The sequence below is a fragment of the Pseudophryne corroboree genome, chromosome 10, assembly GCF_028390025.1.
Source record: "Pseudophryne corroboree isolate aPseCor3 chromosome 10, aPseCor3.hap2, whole genome shotgun sequence".
Taxonomy (NCBI): Eukaryota; Metazoa; Chordata; class Amphibia; order Anura; family Myobatrachidae; genus Pseudophryne; species Pseudophryne corroboree.
In genome coordinates this window covers 316,855,905-316,880,088 of record NC_086453.1, presented here as the reverse complement: position 1 = coordinate 316,880,088, position 24,184 = coordinate 316,855,905, and positions in this window count along the sequence as shown.

The window sequence follows — 24,184 nt, the reverse complement described above, 5'->3', positions numbered from 1 at the left end:
CCTCAAGGGCTACAGGTGGAGGAGCACCTGTCGCTGTGGAGTATACTGACTTGGAGGAGATGGCGATGCCCTGTGTCAGTTATGAGGAGGGCCAAGGGGTGTCTCATATGGACACGGACCTGCCTGAGATCCTGACGGGACATGACTTGGAAGGTAAGTTTACACATTTAGTTGTCTGTAATTTTGACAGTATTTATAATAATAAACTAATTTTGTATCCAACTTTTTCCCCACACATTCTTCTATTTGCTTGCCACAAAACACAGCACAGGGGGGTGATCCGTTTGAGTCACAGGACGGTTATGTGGTTGAGGCTGAGGTGGAGGGACCTAGTGAGTCTGGCAGTGTGGGCCAACAAATCCCACCTCTGCAGGTTCCTACTGGCCCCCCCACCCAACCCTCTGCTATCCCGGAGATCCTGCTTGAAATCGCTAGGTATGGTGAGAGCCTAAATCGGTTTCAAGACGGGGTCATCCGGGAGGTAAGCCAGATAGCTGTCCGGCTCACTGAGCACCGAACCTGTGTTGAGCAAGGTGTTGCTCAACTCTGCCAACGTCTGGCAGAGATCAGGCAGGGCCAAGAACAACTTGCCTCCTCATTCCAAAGCCTTGCAAATAACATCTTGCAAGGGCTCCAGGCCATCGCTGTCTCCCTTGCCCACAGTGGCAGAGAGCCACCCACATCGGCTCCCTCCCCTGCCCCTGCCCAGGAAGAACAGCCCACTGGGCAGGCCCAACGAAGGTCGCTCCGCAGACCTTCCAAAGAAGAACAGCCTCAGGCGGGGAGAAAAAGAAGAAAATGATGTCTCTCCAGATGGGCAGCACCCATGTTTTTGATGTTGCCTCTATGTATTTTTGGAGTTGGCTTGTGTGGCCAGAATGGATAACTCCCTCTTAGTGAAATGTATTCTTTCTGTTTGGATGTATTGTAGCCTGTGAGTTTATGTGTATAAACACCAGAGCCATCTTCCTCTTACTAGTGTGCTATGTATTGTTGTGTTTGTGTGGTGGATCCTAATTCTTTCTCATTTGGTTTAAAATTTGTGTGTGGCAGGGTGTGTCATGTTTTATTTATGCTTAAAAAATATACTTTTGTCAGAAGCAGAATTTTGCAGAGTACTGAGTTCTGCTATCTAATGATTGTCAGTGCCATCTGCTTGCTGCTTGGTCCATCTCTGCCTGTGCGACTCACGTGGAGCCATGTTGTTTAAATGTTGTGAAATATTATTATAGTAATAAAAAAGATATTTAAAAAATTTGAGCAGTTTCTTCAAGGTAATGCAGTTCCAGAAAGATTAGGTCAGCATATAGACACTTGTAGACCAATCTGCAAATTCTCCTTAAAAATTGCAAAAAACACAAAAAAAAGATATGCTTTGCACCACACTTTAATGTCCATATTAAGTAAACAGACACAACGCTTTTTATAAATATCTATGGTCAACAGGACATCATTTCAAACATTGTCAGATATTATAATCAAATATTATTGTGACTTTTAAGACTAAATTAAAGTGTATGCTGCATTATGTGGGTGTTGGTTTATTTGTCAAAAAAGTTGCAGATTTCAAACACTTTCACAAATATTTTCACTTGTTTGTATTTGGGAGTCTTACACACATTAAAACAAGTTTAAAAAATGCTTACACAACAACTTCAACAAAAATCACACCCTTATTTGGCAGTGTGTGAGATTTATATGTTAGTAGAATAAACATGTAATGTGTGTTCAGACAATTGCTGGTTGGTAACTTTCATCTGCTCATTAATTAACAAGTAATTGGACATCAGATGAATGTGCTATCCAATTAACTGCTAATTACTGCATACACACTTGTACCAGTACTTCGCAAATGTAGAGTAACTGCAGACCTACTCGGCTGCTGCGTGAATGTTGCTACGGTTTCCTATGTTAGTTTTAACAGCGACAATGTTTATTTGCGAAAAACACGCCCATTGCGAGTTGCATACTCCCACACTGTACGCCCACTTTCACGCCCATGTCGGAGCATTGCGAAGTCTCGCCTCCGCCACGCCCACGCCACTCCTCGTTTTCGTTTGCCAGTTACGGCTTTTTTTTTTCTGAGTAATTTTGCACAGTTGTCGTACGTATGTACTCGCGCATGCGTAATCACGCATTTGCGCATGCGCAGATACTTACATTTCGTACATTTGCGTTGCGAAGACTCTTAGCGACCAACTCGGAATGAGGGCCCTTGTTTCTACTATACAGTACATATTACAGGATTCATAAATATATTTAGTATACCAAGACTGGTCTCATAAATTTTGTTGTCTTTTTGAGGGGATCTGGTCAGGATCTTGGAGTTCCGGATCCCGGCAGTTAAAATACAAACGCCGGAATCCTGACACTGCTCAGAATGCCAATACTGGTATCCCAACATGATTTGAGATGCCGTCGCCAGGATCCCAAACGCTGGAATCCCGATCGAGTTTTAACGGGATTCCGCATCCCGTAAGCCGTGGGGAGGGGGGGAGGTTAGGCTTATGTTGCAGGTGGATGGTTAAGGTTAGGCAGCTGGAGGGAAGGGGGGGGGGGTTAGGGTTAGGCTGCGGGAAGGGAGGGTTAGGTACTCCAACCTGAGTGTCAGGATGCCGTTTTCGGTATATTAACTGTCGGCCTCCCAAGCGCCGGGATCCCGATACCATCCCTTTTTGAGTACTGTATAAGCAGTTTTTATTATCTGTCTCTAGAAATTCTACATAAATGTGGGGCCCCATACTTTGCTATATCAGTGGAAATATATTGGAAGACCTGAGTATCTTCAAGCTAGAAGGTGTATAATGCTGTGATATACAGTATGTAATATTGCCTATAAGAGTAGCCCTTTTATACGTAAAGAAAAAATCTTTATCCATTAGCAGTTTTATTACTTCAGTTTTTATTAGTGAAAATGACTGTACTTTTTTGATCCATATAATTAATATGTAAAAAAGTGCTTAACTTGAATTTCACATTAGGAAGGCTGAATTTTATACAAATGTAAGGTTATATAATACTTGCAGTCATGTATTGTTGTCTCTGATTGGTTTTATAAGGTATAAATCATAGTTTAAATTACACATAATAAGTCTTTTATTGAACCTGAAAGCACTGACTTCAGATGTGAAACATAATTCTGCAATCATCCTGTACATTCTCGCTGCTTGTTTGAAGTGCGTTTTTGTTCTGGCCATTTGATCATAGAAGGGAGCTTTGAATACCGACAATAGCTAGTTTGATAATCACTTAGATATTCTCTTTTCTCTGCAGGTAAAATATAATCCCCATAAATTTCTTTGTAGTGCAATTGCCTTAGGAAATGATTGTATAACAATTAACACTGTGCTCTTAAGAGAGATATTCTGTTTAATCATTGTTAATAATTGTTTGCTTTAAGTAGGACCTGTGTTTAATACTTAACTACATTTATACTAAAATGAATGGCATGAATAGAAAAAATGGGCCCAACGTGGAGGCACAGATGGCTTTCAGTGTTTTATGAATGGTAATTAATCCGGTTAATATAATGGAGGCCATTTTCAAAGTGCAAAACTGCCAAGTCATAGCGGAAAGTCGGCTTTGGTCCTATCATTAACCTCAATTTGTGCAAATGAGCATAGATTTCTCAAACAGCATGTGGCTCAGTGCAGTAAAATATCTGTTCTTGTAGAGGCACAAGCTATGTGGAGAATTTGGTCAGAATGAGTATATTTCTTAAAATGCAAACTTCTTGATTGCAGATAGAACTCCAAAGGGAAGGGGGGTAATAATTATTGTGTTACATCACATAAACTGAGTGCCAATATGGAAACACTGGTCACAAAGCGATTACTTAACCTTGCTTACCCTACCCTTCGCTGCTGATTCACATGCTTGCGCAGGTCAGCTAGTCAGTCAGGTTTCACCGTCTTGCCTAAAGAGCTGCCATCTTGCCTAAGGTCATCTGAGCCATCCAAGCCCTACACAGTGTTACTACGCTCACATGACTCACACAATCTTTCTGTAGCTCCCTATTTAAACTGCTTCTGGCCACCTGTACCTTGCCAGTACAATAAGTCTCCTAGGACTCCTGGACCCCTGAGCCCCAGCTTCCAGAGTCCAGAGTCTATTACTGACTGTCCAAGTTATCCAGCTGCTTCTGCAGATACACAGTCAATAGTGTGCTCACAGCCCGGTCCGGCAGTACACTCACACGTACTAAGGAATTAGGTATTGCTACCACTGTCAAGTAACATACTGTTTAACCCTAGATTTACTCTTTTCTCTTGCAAATCCATATTGGTTACTTTATGAGAAGTAACCTTGCTTCATTCATCATTGCCCTAGCCAGTCCTGCCTTGTGACCCCAGCAACGGGTATGATACAAACTCAGAACCTGACACATGGTTTGTGCACTGTTGGGCTTTATAAAGTATCTTCAATGCAGTGGTGGGGGAAACAAAAGTGGCCCAGACCAAAATTCTTAAAGTGGCCTCAAGTAGAAGGAACCAAAGTAAATGTAGGCAGGTCCCAAAGATGAGGTGAGTCGCAGGTCAGAGGCAAATGTAAAAGGGGTACAGGGAAAGTGTTTGGAGATTACATTTGAGATGTATGGGTGGAGTGTTTTGTAGTTAATTGTGACTGAAACGGACAGGATACTGGAGGACATAGGGATCCTTTTAGGGATTTGTAAAGTGTTTTAGCAGATATGGAGCAATGAGAGAAGAAGATCAGGCTTGCTGCAACATCTAAGATGGACTGAAGTTGGGATAGATGATTGAGGGGAATGCCAGATAGGAAAAGTTTGCAGTAGTCAAGGTAAGAGATGATGAAAGAATAAATTACAGTTTGGGTTGTTTCTTGAGCAAGAAAAGGTAAAATTTTGACCGTATTTCAAAGCTGGAGGTTACAGGACACAGAGTTTATATGAGATAAAAAAGGTAAATGGGGAACAAGTGAGACACCAAGATAGTGGGCTTGAGAGACTATGGAAATAGTGGAGTTATTGATGATGAGGGTATTTTTAGGGGAGATGATGACTATGAAAAGGGGGAAGATGTTATGCTTTCTTGTGTACACTGTAGTGAGATTTAGGTGGCATTCGGGTATCCAGGAGCTGGTTTGACATTTAAGCCTGGGAAGCAGACACATTTATGTGGCCCTGGATTTTCTACCAGCACTTTGCAATAGAAAAAATGGCTTGAAAGAGCCCTGCAGGCATAGTTTGTCTAATGTGAGAGTGGTTTAATGAAATATACAGTATGAACAATTGTTCTAATAAACATACCAGCACATCTAATAAAGCAGAGACCATTCTTGGAACTGACATACAATACAGGGACCATTCTAGTGACCAATCTACAATACAGGGGTCATTCTTGCCACCAACATACAATACAGGGACCATTCTAGTGACTGTAATACAGTACAGGGCCATTCAAATAACTATAGTAAATCATAAAGTAAGTGTGATTAATACATTTACTTTGTACAATTCCACTATATAATAGTGATCACCTAATATAGATAAAATAAGTGTAACAAATGAGACCCCCAGATCTGTCGCCCCCCCCGTATCAAATCAGAGTCCAGATTTGACACTCACTCATTAACCACTTAACTGACATTTTTTTTCCCACGAAACCTCTCAGAAATTGTCTAGTCTTTGTTATTACAAAGTAAAGTTTAAAAAGTATTTCTAATTTAATCTCCCAGCCAGGAAGAGAAACACATGGCACTGCGGGATTTAGAAAAGCCAAATTTTACTTCAACATTTCGGGACTCTAAGTCCCATCATCAGAAACAGCATTCATGACCACGGGACAATTCCTACAAGGGCACACAGGTACATTCAGGGCCGAATTAAGCCTTGAGAGTGCACAGGGCACTTGACACCGGGGGGCCCCAATGGAAGGTGGAGGATGTATATTAAATTGTGCAATCCACCCAACATGTCCCATTCCAGGAGGGACAAAATGCTCTCTACCTGGACTTCCCACTTAATATATGACTGGCTTCACTTGTGTTGAACTATATAATTGATAAGAAAGGTACTTCAACACAGGTGATTGCAATCATAAATTAAGAAGGAAGTCCAGGTAGAGAGCATTTTGTCTCTCCTGGACTGGGTCATGGTGGGAGGTATAGATTGTGTATACAGTGGCGTAAGTTCGTCCCAGTTGCCCGGAGGCAAGATGAATATTGGTGCCCCCCTATTTCCTATATCAAGATAAGTGTGTGTGTGTGTGTGTGTGTGTGTGTGTGTGTGTGTGTGTGTGTGTGTGTGTGCGCGTGTGTGGTGTTCTGAAAAAATGTATATACTTTATTTATACATTTAATTGTCTCTTATTTTAAATCACACAGTTCTTAGCAGTCATACCCAGGATTAGAACTCATGACCTGTTACACTAACAGCAGACACTTTACTGATGGAGCTATTTGCTCCTGTAGAGGAAGCATGAGAATTCTAACTATATGAAGTTACATGTAATTGTCAGAGAAGTGACTTCATATAGTTAAAATTCTCATATTTCCTATCCAAGAGCAAACAGCTTCATCAGTAAGGTGTCGCTTCCAGTGTAATAGGTCGTGGTTTCTAATCCTGGGTGTGACACTTGTAAAATGTGTATAATAAAGAGGGTGTGATTTGTAAGGTGCAGGGATCAGTGAGGAAGTCGGCCACTGAAAAGACGGTGTCAGTTATCAATTAACTTAATTCAATGGTGTCACAGAATGGGAGGAGAGGTGCCCCCCTTCAGAGCAGGAGCCTGGCGGCAGATGACTCCGTTGCCTCCCAGAGTTCTGCCTCTGTGTGTATATTAAATTCAAACCAATGGTGTATATTAGTTTTAACTAATAGCTTAATCATGCCTGGGTACTGTTTATAGCTCCACCTAATTGAAAGTCAACTATTTTTTTTATAAAGTTTTCTTGTAGTGGAACAAAGACAACTTAACCTTCAAATACACATAGAAAAATGTAATAATTTATCTTGTCACATGCAAGAATAGCAGCATCCTCTGTACAACTTACACACTGGGACAGGACTCAGGAGGACTCTCTGTGTATTTATCTTTCTCTAGACCCAAATGGATTAGTTGTATAACAGTTTACACAGGACTCAGACACCCAGGCGGGGAAGAGGAGAATCTGGGATCCCTGTGTCACTTGCCGCTCTCTCCATCCTCCTATCTCTCCTCTGGTCAGAAAGCTCAGTCGGCAGCTCATGAAACATGATATTTCTGTGTCTCTGTCTGCACTGCATACTGTCCTGCTTGCATTCTAGCTGCTTGTTCTGCTGCAGCTTAAGAGAGAAAGCTAGTGATGTCAGTGTGCTCTGGCTAGGGGGCCCCCTGACAAAGGGAGACCCGGGGTACATTATGCCCTGCATTCCCCCTTAATCTGGCTATGGGTACATTACTATACATTTTACGATTCCCCATCCAGCTGTTTCTCTTCTCTCTCTCTCTCTCTCTCTCTCTCTCTCTCTCTCTCTCTTTCTCTCTCTCTATATATACATATATATATATATATATTTTTTAGGTGGTGTTTTGCACCTGCTGCATTCCCCCCATGTCCATAGGCCCCGATTATACAATAACTTCCCACCCCCCAATGGCAATAGAGCCCTTAAAATACATGTTTTCTACACCAACCTCCCCTTTTCAAAATCCTCCTACACTGTGACCAATCATTTAAAAAAAAAATTTTTTTTACCCCCCCCCCCCCCCTCCCCCCTAGAGAATAATTTCGCTGTATTTTACCCCTTCCCCAGGCCCAGTTGATTACATTACCATGGGCATATACCCTCCCCCGCCCCTTCATGCAAATCACAGAGCAGCCTGTGTTAGGAGGGACTGATGTTCATATTAGGTGCATGTGGAAAGGTCTGGCTGCATAAAAGCATTAGAGAGGTCTCAGGCCACAGAAGGGACATTTGGATGAGTATGATAACATAAAAAGGACATGTGGAGAGGTCTCAGGGCATAAAAGAGGCATATGGAGATGTTTGGTGGCATAAACATTTTATGTAGGCATAATATAGGCATGCTGATGAGTCTGACTGCTCGCACTCGGGTGGCGTATATCATCTCTCTGCTCTCCGGCCAAGCACAGGACTGGGCCTCACCACTTTGGGAGAGATCTGATCCCATCCTCTCCAATTATCTGGAATTTGTGTCCACGTTCAGAAGAATCCTTGATGAGCCTGGTCGTCCAGTTTCTGCTTCCTCCGATATCCTCCGCCTACGGCAGGGAGCCAGACAAGTTAGTCAGTATGTTATCCAATTTCTCACTCTGGCGTCCGAGTTGGATTGGAACAATGACACTTTAGTAGCCGCCTTCATGAACGGGCTTTCTGACAAAATTAAGGATGGAATCAAGGGGTTTGCGTGGAGCGCACAGTGTGTGTATCTTGTTTAAGGGGGCTGCTGGTATCTGAAGAGTTGTCCAGACTCTAAGGCTAGTGTTATTGTACAGGTTTTGGATGCCTGCGCTCACCCTCTATTTGGTGTTTGTATTTGAGAAATAATGTATCTCTATGATCTGTAAATACCTTTATAAGTCACAATGCTTAGTATAACAGATGGTACAATAATTCATATATAATTGATGATATTGTGATTACACATAAATGCCCTTATTTGCAATAGTAACATGCATATTGTGTGAACATCCGATGTATAGGGAAAATAAACACAAGATGAAATAAAATATGGTATTGGCGCGTGATGAATATCCTAAAGAAAAGTCTTGTGAGAAAAGGAATATCTTTGTTCCAGATATATAAGAGTCAGTCTTTATCTGAAGGGATTTCCTTTCCCCTCAGTGTGAGTCTAAGCAGTGTGCCCAGAGGCGGTTCTTTGTCAATAATTTATCGTAGGTGGAGGTCGTGTTCTGGGAGGCCGGTGTCCCGGCCTGCCAGGTGCAACTTACCCTCACAATGTGATGTTTAGTTCTCTTTGTTCACTCTGTGGTGAGTGATGATGTGGCCGCTTGCGCTGTTTCCGCTGTATCCGTCCCCGGTGGTGCTCCTCAGCAGACAGAGCTGGAAGCCTTCCTGGCTCTGCTGCTAGGCTGCCGGGTCCCGCCGGAAGCCGCACTGAACAACCGGAAGTTGCGTTGCCGCAACGCTCCGCTTCTTCCTATGTCCTGTGCGGTCTCAACGGCCGCTCCACTCGCCGGACGGCGAGAAGTCTTGTGGATGTAGTTTGCGGTGATGTGCTGGCAGGTGTTTGTATGGATCTGTTTCCAACGCGTTTCGGCCGCAAATGGCCTTCTGCAAGGATTCAGAGTGCTGTCCCATGGGGTTCTTTTATTGGTCTTTCTGACCAATCGGATGCGGTGGGTGTGGTTCCAAATGGGTGATTGATGTTGTGGTGGGTGTGGTTCCAAATGGGTGATTGATGTTTCCATGGAAATGCTTCACTTAGTGCATCTGTTCATTTCAAACAGTAGTGTGCCAGACTTTTTTACTTTTATGGTATGGTGTTTGATGACAACGTGTATGTCCCATATATAGATAGTGGTTTCTTGGTCATATGTATCAACATACATGAATAGTAGTTCTACGGTTAAGTAAAGATATCATTTTCTACAAACATATCACATTTGCATATGTATTCATGTCTATGTATAAGTGGATATGGGTATCTGGTTTTCCAATGTCCGATAGTGTGCTCCAACCAGTAGTAATTATTTGGCTAGTATGCTGTTATTAAAGTCAATGTTGAGACCTTTCGGTGCCATGGTTTTCAGATTAAAGATCCATTTTCATTCGTTCCTATCCAATGTTTTATTGAAATTCCCACCTCTCCAATTTCTGGGTGGTTTCTCTATTGCTATGAAGAACAAAGTGGTGGGATTTGCCTCATGTACTTCTTTGTAATGTTTTGATACACTGTGGTTCTCATATCCAATTTTGATGTTTTTTATATGTTCATATATCCTATTTTTTAAAGGTCTGATGGTTCTGCCTATATATTCTAGCCCACACGGGCATCTCAGTAGGTATATCACCCCCTTACTTTCACATGAGACTTCATGTTTGATTTTGAATGACTCATTTATCGTGGAGGAGTGGAATTCCTCTATTCTCTTTGTGGTGGTCTTGTGTGTGATCTTGCAGCCTGAGCATTTGCCACAATAGTGAAAGCCCATATGGTGTTCTGTGTACGATAACGTAGTTTTTACCTTTGCTGATGGTTTGAGATGGTTCCTTACCAATTTCTGCTTAATGTTAGGGGCTTTCCTGTAGTGATGTGCACCGGAAATTTTTCGGGTTTTGTGTTTTGGTTTTGGGTTCGGTTCCGCGGCCGTGTTTTGGATTCGGACGCGTTTTGGCAAAACCTTACCGAAATTTTTTTGTCGGATTCGGGTGTGTTTTGGATTCAGGTGTTTTTTTCAAAAAACCCTCAAAAACAGCTTAAATCATAGAATTTGGGGGTCATTTAGATCCCGTAGTATTATTAACCTCAATAACCATAATTTCCACTCATTTTCAGTCTATTCTGAACACCTCACAATATTATTTTTAGTCCTAAAATTTGCCCCGAGGTCGCTGGATGGCTAAGCTAAGCGACCCAAGTGGCCGACACAAACACCTGGCCCATCTAGGAGTGGCACTGCAGTGTCAATCAAGACAGGATGGCCCTTCCAAAAAATACTCCCCAAACAGCACATGATGCAAAGAAAAAAAAGAGGCGCACCAAGGTCGCTGTGTGACTAAGCTAAGCGACCCAAGTGGCCGACACAAACACCTGGCCCATCTAGGAGTGGCACTGCAGTGTCAGACAGGATGGCACTTCAAAAAAATAGTCCCCAAACAGCACATGATGCAAAGAAAAAAAGAGGCCCAATGAGGTAGCTGTGTGACTAAGCTAAGCGACCCAAGTGGCCGACACAAACACCTGGCCCATCTAGGTGTGGCACTGCAGTGTCAGACAGGATGGCTCTTCCAAAAAATACTCCCCAAACAGCACATGATGCAAAGAAAAAAAGAGACGCACCAAGGTGGCTGTGTGACTAAGCTAAGCGACACAAGTGGCCGACACAAACACCTGGCCCATCTAGGAGTGGCACTGCAGTGTCAGGCAGGATGGCCCTTCAAAAAAATACTCCCCAAACAGCACATGATGCAAAGAAAAAAAGAGGCGCACCAAGGTGGCTGTGTGACTAAGCTAAGCGACACAAGTGGCCGACACAAACACCTGGCCCATCTAGGAGTGGCACTGCAGTGTCAGGCAGGATGGCCCTTCAAAAAAATACTCTCCAAACAGCACATGATGCAAAGAAAAAAAGAGGCGCACCAAGGTAGCTGTGTGACTAAGCTAAGCGACACAAGTGGCCGACACAAACACCTGGCCCATCTAGGAGTGGCACTGCAGTGTCAGGCAGGATGGCCCTTCAAAAAAATACTCCCCAAACAGCACATGATGCAAAGAAAAAAAAGAGGCGCACCAAGGTCGCTGTGTGACTAAGCTAAGCGACCCAAGTGGCCGACACAAACACCTGGCCCATCTAGGAGTGGCACTGCAGTGTCAGACAGGATGGCACTTCAAAAAAATAGTCCCCAAACAGCACATGATGCAAAGAAAAAAAGAGGCGCACCAAGGTGGCTGTGTGACTAAGCAAAGCGACACAAGTGGCCGACACAAACACCTGGCCCATCTAGGAGTGGCACTGCAGTGTCAGACAGGATGGCCCTTCCAAAAAATAGTCCCCAAACAGCACATGACGCACAGAAAAAAAGAGGCGCACCAAGGTGGCTGTGTGACTAAGCTAAGCGACACAAGTGGCCGACACAAACACCTGGCCCATCTAGGAGTGGCACTGCAGTGTCAGGCAGGATGGCCCTTCAAAAAAGTACTCCCCAAACAGCACATGATGCAAAGAAAAAAAGAGGCGCACCAAGGTGGCTGTGTGACTAAGCTAAGTGACACAAGTGGCCGACACAAACACCTGGCCCATCTAGGAGTGGCACTGCAGTGTCAGACAGGATGGCCCTTCAAAAAAATACTCCCCAAACAGCACATGATGCAAAGAAAAAAAAGAGGCGCACCAAGGTCGCTGTGTGACTAAGCTAAGCGACCCAAGTGGCCGACACAAACACCTGGCCCATCTAGGAGTGGCACTGCAGTGTCAGACAGGATGGCACTTCAAAAAAATATTTCCCAAACAGCACATGATGCAAAGAAAAAAAGAGGCGCACCAAGGTGGCTGTGTGACTAAGCTAAGCGACACAAGTGGCCGACACAAACACCTGGCCCATCTAGGAGTGGCACTGCAGTGTCAGGCAGGATGGCCCTTCAAAAAAGTACTCCCCAAACAGCACATGATGCAAAGAAAAAAAGAGGCGCACAAAGGTGGCTGTGTGACTAAGCTAAGCGACACAAGTGGCCGACACAAACACCTGGCCCATCTAGGAGTGGCACTGCAGTGTCAGACAGGATGGCCCTTCCAAAAAATAGTCCCCAAACAGCACATGATGCAAAGAAAAAAAGAGGCGCACCAAGGTGGCTGTGTGACTAAGCTAAGCGACACAAGTGGCCGACACAAACACCTGGCCCATCTAGGAGTGGCACTGCAGTGTCAATCAAGACTGGATGGCCCTTCCAAAAAATACTCCCCAAACAGCACATGATGCAAAGAAAAAAAGAGGCGCACCAAGGTGGCTGTGTGACTAAGCTAAGCGACAAAAGTGGCCGACACAAACACCTGGCCCATCTAGGAGTGGCACTGCAGTGTCAGGCAGGATGGCCCTTCAAAAAAATACTCCCCAAACAGCACATGATGCAAAGAAAAAAAGAGGCGCACCAAGGTGGCTGTGTGACTAAGCTTAGCGACACAAGTGGCCGACACAAACACCTGGCCCATTTCGGAGTGGCACTGCAGTGTCAATCAAGACAGGATGGCCCTTCCAAAAAATTGTCCCCAAACAGCACATGATGCAAAGAAAAATGAAAGAAAAAAGAGGTGCAAGATGGAATTGTCCTTGGGCCCTCCCACCCACCCTTATGTTGTATAAACAGGACATGCACACTTTAACGAACCCATCATTTCAGCGACAGGGTCTGCCACACGACTGTGACTGAAATGACTGGTTGGTTTGGGCCCCCACCAAAAAAGAAGCAATCAATCTCTCCTTGCACAAACTGGCTCTACAGAGGCAAGATGTCCACCTCATCATCATCCTCCAATTCCTCACCCCTTTCACTGTGTACATCCCCCTCCTCACAGATTATTAATTCGTCCCCACTGGAATCCACCATCTCAGGTCCCCGTGTACTTTCTGGAGGCAATTGCTGCTGGTGAATGTCTCCACGGAGGAATTGATTATAATTCATTTTAATGAACATCATCTTCTCCACATTTTCTGGAAGTAACCTCGTACGCCGATTGCTGACAAGGTGAGCGGCTGCACTAAACACTCTTTCGGAGTACACACTGGAGGGAGGGCAACTTAGGTAGAATAAAGCCAGTTTCTGCAAGGGCCTCCAAATTGCCTCTTTTTCCTGCCAGTATACGTACGGACTGTCTGACGTGCCTACTTGGATGCGGTCACTCATATAATCCTCCACCATTCTTTCAATGGTGAGAGAATCATATGCAGTGACAGTAGACGACATGTCAGTAATCGTTGGCAGGTCCTTCAGTCCGGACCAGATGTCAGCACTCGCTCCAGACTGCCCTGCATCACCGCCAGCGGGTGGGCTCGGAATTCTTAGCCTTTTCCTCGCACCCCCAGTTGCGGGAGAATGTGAAGGAGGAGCTGTTGACGGGTCACGTTCCGCTTGACTTGACAATTTTCTCACCAGCAGGTCTTTGAACCTCTGCAGACTTGTGTCTGCCAGAAAGAGAGATACAACGTAGGTTTTAAATCTAGGATCGAGCACGGTGGCCACAATGTAGTGCTCTGATTTCAACAGATTGACCACCCGTGAATCCTGGTTAAGCGAATTAAGGGCTCCATCCACAAGTCCCACATGCCTAGCGGAATCGCTCTGTTTTAGCTCCTCCTTCAATGTTTCCAGCTTCTTCTGCAAAAGCCCGATGAGGGGAATGACCTGACTCAGGCTGGCAGTGTCTGAATTGACTTCACGTGTGGCTAGTTCAAAGGGTTGCAGAACCTTGCACAACGTTGAAATCATTCTCCACTGCGCTTGAGTCAGGTGCATTCCACCTCATTTGCCTATATCGTGGGCAGATGTATAGGCTTGAATGGCCTTTTGCTGCTCCTCCATCCTCTAAAGCATATAGAGGGTTGAATTCCACCTCGTTACCACCTCTTGCTTCAGATGATGGCAGGGCAGGTTCAGGAATGTTTGGTGGCGCTCCAGTCTTCGGTACGCGGTGCCTGAACGCCGAAAGTGGCCCGCAATTCTTCGGGCCACCGACAGCATCTCTTGCACGCCCCTGTCGTTTTTTAAATAATTCTGCACCACCAAATTCAAGGTATGTGCAAAACATGGGACGTGATGGAATTTGCCCAGATGTAATGCACGCACAATATTGCTGGCGTTGTCCGATGTCACAAATCCCCAGGAGAGTCCAATTGGGGTAAGCCATTCTGCGATGATCTTCCTCAGTTGCCGTAAGAGGTTTTCAGCTGTGTGGCAATTCTGGAAAGCGGTGATACAAAGCGTAGCCTGCCTAGGAACGAGTTGGCGTTTGCGAGATGCTGCTACTGGTGCCGCCGCTGCTGTTCTTGCTGCGGGAGGCAATACATCTACCCAGTGGGCTGTCACAGTCATATAGTCCTGAGTCTGCCCTGCTCCACTTGTCCACATGTCCGTGGTTAAGTGGACATTGGGTACAACTGCATTTTTTAGGACACTGGTGAGTCTTTTTCTGAGGTCTGTGTACATTTTCGGTATCGCCTGCATAGAGAAATGGAACCTAGATGGTATTTGGTACCGGGGACACAGTACCTCAATCAAGTCTCTAGTTGGCTCTGAATTAACGATGGATACCGGAACCACGTTTCTCACCGCCCAGGCTGCCAAGGCCTCAGTTATCCGCTTTGAAGCAGGATGACTGCTGTGATATTTCATCTTCCTCGCAAAGGACTGTTGGACAGTCAATTGCTTACTGGAAGTAGTACAAGTGGTCTTCCGACTTCCCCTCTGGGATGACGATCGACTCCCAGCAGCAACAACAGCAGCGCCAGCAGCAGTAGGCGTTACACTCAAGGATGCATCGGAGGAATCCCAGGCAGGAGAGGACTCGTCAGACTTGACAGTGACATGGCCTGCAGGACTATTGGCTTTCCTGGGTAAGGAGGAAATTGACACTGAGGGAGTTGGTGGTGTGGTTTGCAGGAGCTTGGTTACAAGAGGAAGGGATTTAGTGGTCAGTGGACTGCTTCCGCTGTCACCCATAGTTTTTGAACTTGTCACTGACTTATGATGAATGCACTGCAGGTGACGTATAAGGAAGGATGTTCCGAGGTGGTTAACGTCCTTACCCCTACTTATTACAGCTTGACAAAGGCAACACACGGCTTGACACCTGTTGTCCGCATTTGTGTTGAAATAATTCCACACCGAAGAGCTGATTTTTTTAGTATTTTGACCAGGCATGTCAATGGCCATATTCGTCCCACGGACAACAGGTGTCTCCCCGGGTGCCTGACTTAAACAAACCACCTCACCATCAGAATCCTCCGTGTCAATTTCCTCCCCAGTGCCAGCAACACCCATATCCTCATCCTGGTGTACTTCAACAGTGACATCTTCAATTTGACTATCAGGAACTGGACTGCGGGTGCTCCTTCCAGCACTTGCAGGGGGCGTGCAAATGGTGGAAGGCGCAAGATCTTCCCGTCCAGGGTTGGGAAGGTCAGGCATCGCAACCGACACAATTGGACTCTCCTTGGGGATTTGTGATTTTGAAGAACGCACAGTTCTTTGCTGTGCTTTTGCCAGCTTAAGTCTTTTCTTTTTTCTAGCGAGAGGATGAGTGCTTCCATCCTCGTTTGAAACTGAACCACTAGCCATGAACATAGGCCAGGGCCTCAGCCGTTCCTTGCCACTCCGTGTCGTAAATGGCATATTGGCAAGTTTACGCTTCTCCTCAGACGCTTTTAATTTTGATTTTTGGGTCATTTTACTGAACTTTTGTGTTTTGGATTTTACATGCTCTCTACTATGACATTGGGCATCAGCCTTGGCAGACGACGTTGATGGCATTTCATCGTCTCGGCCATGACTAGTGGCAGCAGCTTCAGCACGAGGTGGAAGTGGATCTTGATCTTTCCCTTTAACCTCCACATTTTTGTTCTCCATTTTTTAATGTGTGGAATTATATGCCAGTATCAATAGCAATGGCCTACTACTATATTTACTGCGCACAACTAAAAGGCACCACAGGTATACAATGTAGATGGATGGATAGTATACTTAATGGATGACGAGTGACGACACAGAGGTAGGTACACAGCAGTGGCCTACCGTACTGCTATATACAGTATACTGGACCTGGTGGACACTGTCAGCAAACTGCTAAACTAGTCTAAAAAAAAGGCACCACAGGTATACAATGTAGATGGATGGATAGTATACTTAATAGATGACGAGTGACTACACAGAGGTAGGTACAGCAGTGGCCTACCGGTCTGCTATATACAGTATACTGGACCTGGTGGTCACTGTCAGCAAACTGCTAAACTAGTCTAAAAAAAAGGCACCACAGGTATACAATGTAGATGGATGGATAGTATACTTAATGGATGACGAGTGATGACACAGAGGTAGGTACAGCAGTGGCCTACCGTACTGCTATATACAGTATACTGGACCTGGTGGACACTGTCAGCAAACTGCTAAACTAGTCTAAAAAAAGGCACCACAGGTATACAATGTAGATGGATGAATAGTATACTTAATGGATGACGAGTGACGACACAGAGGTAGGTACAGCAGTGGCCTACCGTACTGCTATATATAGTATACTGGACCTGGTGGACACTGTCAGCAAACTGCTAAACTAAAATGCACCACAGGTATAGGAATGTAGATGGATAGTATACTTAATGGATGACGACACAGAGGTAGGTACAGCAGTGCACTCTGCACTGTACTCCTCCTATATAATATTAATTATACTGGTGGTCCCCAGTCCCCACAATAAAGCAGCACACTGTGAGCACAGATATGGAGTGTTTTTCAGGCAGACAAACGTATACTGGTGGTCACTGTCAGCAAAACTCTGCACTGTACTCCTGCTATAGCTGCTCCCCAGTCCCCACAATTAAGCAGTGTGAGCACTCAGCACAGATATATCATGCAGCACACTGAGCACAGATATGGTATGGAGCGTTTTTTTAAGGCAGAGAACGGATAAAAACTAAACTCTGCACTGTACTCCTCCTAACAGCTGCTCCCCAATCCTCCCCACAATTATAGTAATAAACAAGCACAAGCAATCAAATCAACTGTCTTCTACTAAACGGAGAGGACGCCAGCCACGTCCTCTCCCTATCATCTCCAATGCATGTGTGAAAATGGCGGCAACGCGCGGCTGCTTATAGAATCCGAATCTCGCGAGAATCCGACAGCGGGATGATGACGTTCGGGGGCGCTCGGGTTAACCGAGCCATACAGGAGAATCCGAGTATGGCTCGGACCCGTGTAAAAAAGGTAAAGCTCGGGGGGGTTCGGTTTCTCGGAAACCGAACCCGCTCATCACTACTTTCCTGTAGACTATGTGTGGTCTGTCATCCAAGATTTTATTGAGGTCCTCATCTTTCCTTAGTATACTCCAATGTGTTTGCAATGTCTTCTCTATTTGTTTGGCTGCTCTGTTATATTGAGTTATGAAGTAGGTCCTCTCTCCTGGGGAATTCCGTGTTTTGGTTTTGTCCTGTAGCAGTGTTTGTCTGTCTAAGTGTAATGTTTCTGCAAATGCTTTGTCTACCTGTATTGGTGTAACGTTTCTGCAAATGCTTTGTCTACCAATTCGGGGGCGTATTTCTTTTCCAAGAATTGGTCCCCCAGCTGTTTCCCTTGTGTCTTAAAATCACCCACATCTGAGCAATTTCTCCTAATTCTCATGAATTGCTCCTTAGGTATGTTTTGAAGCCATGTGTTGTGGTGTCCACTGGTGGATGTCAACAGTTACATCCTAGCAACCAGTGGACACCACAACACATGGCAAAAGGGAAACAGCTGGGGGACCAATTCTTGGAAAAGAAATACGCCCCCGAATTGGTAGACAAAGCATTTGCAGAAACATTACACTTAGACAGACAAACACTGCTACAGGACAAAACCAAAACACGGAATTCCCCAGGAGAGAGGACCTACTTCATAATCCAATATAACAGAGCAGCCAAACAAATAGAGAAGACATTGCAAACACATTGGAGTATACTAAGGAAAGATGAGGACCTCAATAAAATCTTGGATGACAGACCACACATAGTCTACAGTAAAGCCCCTGACATTAAGCAGAAATTGGTAAGGAACCATCTCAAACCATCAGCAAAGGTACAAACTATGTTACCGTACACAGAACACCATACGGGCTTTCACTATTGTGGCAAATGCTCAGGCTGCAAGATCACACACAAGACCACCACAAAGAGAATAGAGGAATTCCACTCCTCCACGATAAATGAGTCATTCAAAATCAAACATGAAGTCTCATGTGAAAGTAAGGGGGTGATATACCTACTGAGATGCCCGTGTGGGCTAGAATATATAGGCAGAACCATCAGACCTTCAAAAAATAGGCTATATGAACATATAAGAAACATCAAAATTGGATATGAGAACCACAGCGTATCAAAACATTACAAAGAAGTACATAAGGCAAATCCCACCACTTTGATCTTCATAGCAATAGAGAAACCACCCAGAAATTGGAGAGGTGGGGATTTCAATAAAACATTGGATAGGAAGGAATTAAAATGGATCTTTAATCTCAAAACCATGGCACCGAAAGGTCTCAATATTGACTTTAATAACAGCATACTAGCCAAATAATTACTATAGGTTGGAGCACACTATCGGACATTGGAAAACCAGATACCCATATCCACTTATACATAGACATGAATACATATGCAAATGTGATATGTTTGTAGAAAATGATATCTTTACTTAACCGTAGAACTACTATTCATGTATGTTGATACATATGACCAAGAAACCACTATCTATATATGGGACATACATGTTGTCATCAAACACCATACCATAAAAGTAAAAAAGTCTGGCACACTACTGTTTGAAATGAACAGATGCACTAAGTGAAGCATTTCCATGGAAACATCAATCACCCATTTGGAACCACACCCACCACAACATCAATTACCTATTTGGAACCACACTCACCGCATCCGATTGGTCAGAAAGAACAATAAAAGAACCCCATGGGACAGCACTCTGAATCCTTGAAGAAGGCCATTTGCGGCCGAAACGCGTTGGAAACAGATCCATACAAACACCTCAAGCCTGCCAGCACATCACCGCAAACTACATCCACAAGACTCCTCACCGGGCGGCGAGTGGAGCGGCTGTTGAGACTGCACAGGACATAGGAAGACGCAACGCAACTTCCGGCTGTTCAGTGCGGCTTCCGGCGGGACCCGGCAGCCTAGCAGCAGAGCCAGGAAGGCTTCCAGCTCTGTCTGCTGAGGAGCACCATCGGGGACGGATACAGCGGAAATAGCGCAAGCGGCCACATCATCACTCACCACAGAGTGAACAAAGAGAACTAAACATCACATCGTGAGGGTAAGTTGCACCTGGCAGTCCGGGACGCCGGCCTCCCAGAACACGACCTCCACCTACGATCAATTATTGACAAAGAACCGCCTCTGGGCACACTGCTTAGACTCACACTGAGGGGAAAGGAAATCCCTTCAGATAAAGTCTGACTCTTATATATCTGGAACAAAGATATTCCTTTTCTCACAAGACTTTTCTTTAGGATATTCATCACGCGGCAATACCATATTTTATTTCATCTTGTGTTTATTTTCCCTATACATCGGATGTTCACACAATATGCGTGTTACTATTGCAAATAAGGGCATTTATGTGTAATCACAATATCATCGATTATATATGAATTATTGTACCATCTGTTATACTAAGCATTGTGACTTATAAAGGTATTTACAGATCATAGAATTACAATATTTCTCACATACAAACACCAAATAGAGGGTGAGCGCAGGTATCCAAAACCTGTACAATAAAATTAAGGATGATCTCATGTCCAAAGATCCACCCACTATCTTGGATGAGCTAATTTCTTTATGCAACAAGATCGACCTCTGTCATAGAGTGCGCACGGCTGAACGAACTCGGAGTGATCATCCCAGACCTCATTTCATCTCTCAGCAAACCACTCCCTCATCTTCCGATGTTGAACCGATGCAACTCAGTCGAGCCTGTCTCACTCCCAAAGAATGTGCCATAAAACGCAAAAATAATTTATGCTTGTATTGTGGGTCTTCTGATCATTTATTAAAGAATTGTTCCATCCTTCTGGGAAACGCAATCCTTGAACATCTAGGATTTTCTAGAGTTGCTTCAGCACTTGTGGATTCTGGAGCTGCCGAAAGTTTTATTACCTCTTGGTATGTTCTCCAACATGGTATTCCTACAATTTCACTACAAAGAATTGTAACCTTAATGGCTGTTGACGGTAGCCAAATTCCACATGATACCATCACTCATCGTACTGTACCACTTTTACTGAAAATTGGTGTGCTGCACTCAGAGTTGATTTCTTTCATGGTGATCTCCAAAGCCTCTCATCCTCTAGTTCTTGGACTTCAATGGTTACAGGAACATCAACCTCAAATTGACTGGTTCACACTACAAATTACAGCCTGGAGTTCCTACTGTAGGAGGAATTGTCTCCAAATGGTGGTTCCTGTTCAAGCTTCCTCCTCTGAATCCGCCGTAGTCCTTCCCACTAAATATCAAGACTTTCGGGACGTATTTAGCAAACAGGGTGCAGATGCCTTACCACCACACAGAGCGTGGGGTTGTCCTATTGACCTCCTGCTGGGTAAGAGATTGCCCAGAGGTCGAACCTATCCCTTATCTCTTCCTGAGACTTTGGCCATGTCTGAGTGTATCACAGAGAACCTGGCTAAGGAGTTCATCTGTCCCACCATCACTTTCCTAGGTTACATTATCTCAGGTACCGAGATGTAGATGGATCCAGGGAAATTACAAGCCATCCATAATTGGGCTGTTCCAACTACCCTAAAGGCGATCCACTGATTCCTGGGGTTCACTAATTATTATCTGAAATTTATACAGGGCTTTTCCACTATCACCAACCTTACCCGAAAGGGAGCGAACCCAAAAATTTGGACGCCAGAGGCGGATAAAGCTTTCTCACTTCTAAAGAAGGCTTTTACTACTGCACCTGTTTACTACTTTTACTACTGCACCTAAAACAACCGAATGTATCCCTTTATACTGGAAGTTGATGCATCCACCGTCAGTGTTGGGTGGTTCTTTCCCAGCATTTTGAGGATGAAAAGATCCATCCCTGCGGGTTCTTCTCTCGGAAATTTCTCCTTGCTGAAAGAAATTATTCTGTTGGTGACCAAGAACTCCTAGCCATCAAACTAGCTCTGGAAGAGTGGCAAGATCTCCTTGAAGGAGCAGCATTTCCAGTCACCTCCTTTACTTAAAAATGGCCCGATGCTTAAATCCTCGACAGGACTGATGGGCAATGTTCTTTTTGAGGTTCAATTTCAAGCTGAACTTCCAACCTGGAACCCTCAACCAGAGGGCAGATGCCTTTTCCAGGTCCTTGTTACGATCCTGATGCTCAGGACAGGGGAGATCTTATGTAGTGAGTCCTGAGCACCAAGACGGAATGCTGGGATTGAGAGATGGGAAGGAAATAGCCCCTAGCACCCTACCTCCGTTGTCTTACCCGTGTTATCAATTCACGCCTGAACGACTATGGATTCTTGGGCCCATGGCAGCCGCGTTTGAAGGGCGGATTAGGTCTGCCCAACTCCGATGCCCCCTCAGGTCTTAAAGAGAGACAAGGCGTGAACTGAGACAGGGTAATAACAAGGGGACCTCTAACTGAAACAACCACGCCAGGGGCTATAAACTACCTAAAAACTAAACGTATGTGCGGCCCGCCGCCAAAGGAAAAGAACTACAAAGAAACCACTGTCCACTCCCCTACACGGCACCGCCGAGTTCCGGGGAGGACAGTGAAAGCGGAAACCTCCGCAAATGCACCAATTCACAGTAAAGTAAACACTAAGCGGCATAGGCCGCAACACGCGGCAGAAGCCGCTACTCACGAAACCGGTCGAGAACCCCAGATGACAAACAGGTTCGCAAGGACTTAGAAGGATTCCCAGGACCGGCTTCGGACCTCCAAAGTACCAAAGGGCAGGGAGCAAGATCCACCAAACACGGCTGACAGAAACAGAGTTCTGCAAGGCAGGAACAGCATACAAGAAGCTATCACCGGCGGGGCTGCAGTGTGCTGGCTCACATAAAAAGGCCCTGCTGGCCAATAACAGGAGGGCCAGCAGGACCAGCCCCCAGACCCTAATTACTAGTTGCCGTGCAGCTGCCCTGCTGCACGAGCAACCTAATTAACTATTCTTGGCAACGGGGAACGCGGTCCACCTGTGCCGTCCCCGTTGCTATGCACCCGGCGGCCCTGCACGCACGGCGTCCTGCATTGCCAGGGACCCGGCGGCTATCGTGCGCACGGCGTCCTGGCGTTGCTAGGCGCCGTGCGGGGGACAGGGAAGGAGAGAGGCGCAGCGGGCGTGACCGCTGCTCAGTCAGGGCACGGCCGAAGACCGCCGCGCCTAACAGTACCCCCTCTTGAGGAGGGGTTAAAGAACCCCTAGAGCCAGGTTTCTGAGGAAACTCCTGAAAGAAAATCCTCTTCAGCTTGGGAGCATGTAAATCTTTATCCAACACCCAAGATCTTTCTTCAGGGCCATAACCTTTCCAGTGGACCAAAAAATAGAGCTGACCCCGAGAAAGCTTAGAATCTAAAACCTTCTCCACCAAGAACTCTTGTTGCCCCTGAACATCCACCGGAGATCTACCCTGTGAAGTCCTCCCAGGAAATCTCCTGGAAGAAAAATACTGTTTCAAAAGAGAACAGTGAAAAGTATTGCCAATTTTGAGAGATCTCGGCAAGCGTAGCCGAAAAGCAACTGGGTTGACCTTCTTAATGATAAGGAATGGTCCAATAAATTTGGGTCCCAATCTAGCTGAAGGTTGTCGGAGCTTGATGTTGCGAGTTGACAACCATACCTTATCTCCCACCTTAAAAGTGCAAGGACGTCGGAGCCTATCAGAAAATTTATTTTCTCGGAAGGCAGCTTTTCTCAAGGCAAGGTGCACCTTTCTCCAAATTGTTCTGAGATGGGAGGTTAAGGTCAACGAGGAGACTGGAGAATGAGGGGAAAAAAAAGAGTTGGCTCTAGGATGAAAGCCAAAGACTGAAAAGAATGGGGACTCCTTGGTGGAAGAATGACAAGAGTTATTATAAGCAAATTCGGCTAACGGAAGAAATTCAGACCAATCATTCTGGAGTTTGGCCGAATACAACCGTAAATACTGTTTTAATGACTGGTTAACTCGTTCGGTTTGTCTGTTAGATTGTGGCTGGTACCCAGATGGTAAAGAGAGTTTCATATTTAATGAGGCACAAAAACGTTTCCAGAAACGAGCAATGAATTGCGGATCCCGATCAGAGACAATATCCCAGGGCAACCCATGGAGCCTGAACACATGACTGAGAAACAAGACTGCCAACCCTTGAGCAGAGGGTAATCGGGGAAGAGCAATGAAATGAGCTATCTTACTAAAACGATCTACTACCACCCAAATGACTCGAAATCCGGCTGAAAGAGGAAGGTCCACCACGAAACCCATGGATATATGTGACCATGGCCTGAGAGGAACGGCTAAAGGTACGAGTTGCCCGATCGGCAATGAACGAGGAACCTTATGCCGTGCACAAACCTGACAGGAATGGACAAATTCCCTTACATCTTTAGAAAGACTAGGCCACCACACCGAGCGAGAGACTAACTCCAAGGTCTTAGTGATACCTGGATGACCAGAGACTTTGTTGTCATGAAACTCAGCTAAAACAGTGCCTCTCAGAAATTCAGGGACAAAGAGACGATCAGCAGGAGTCGGTTTAGGAGCCTGCTGTTGAAGCTGGACTAACTGAG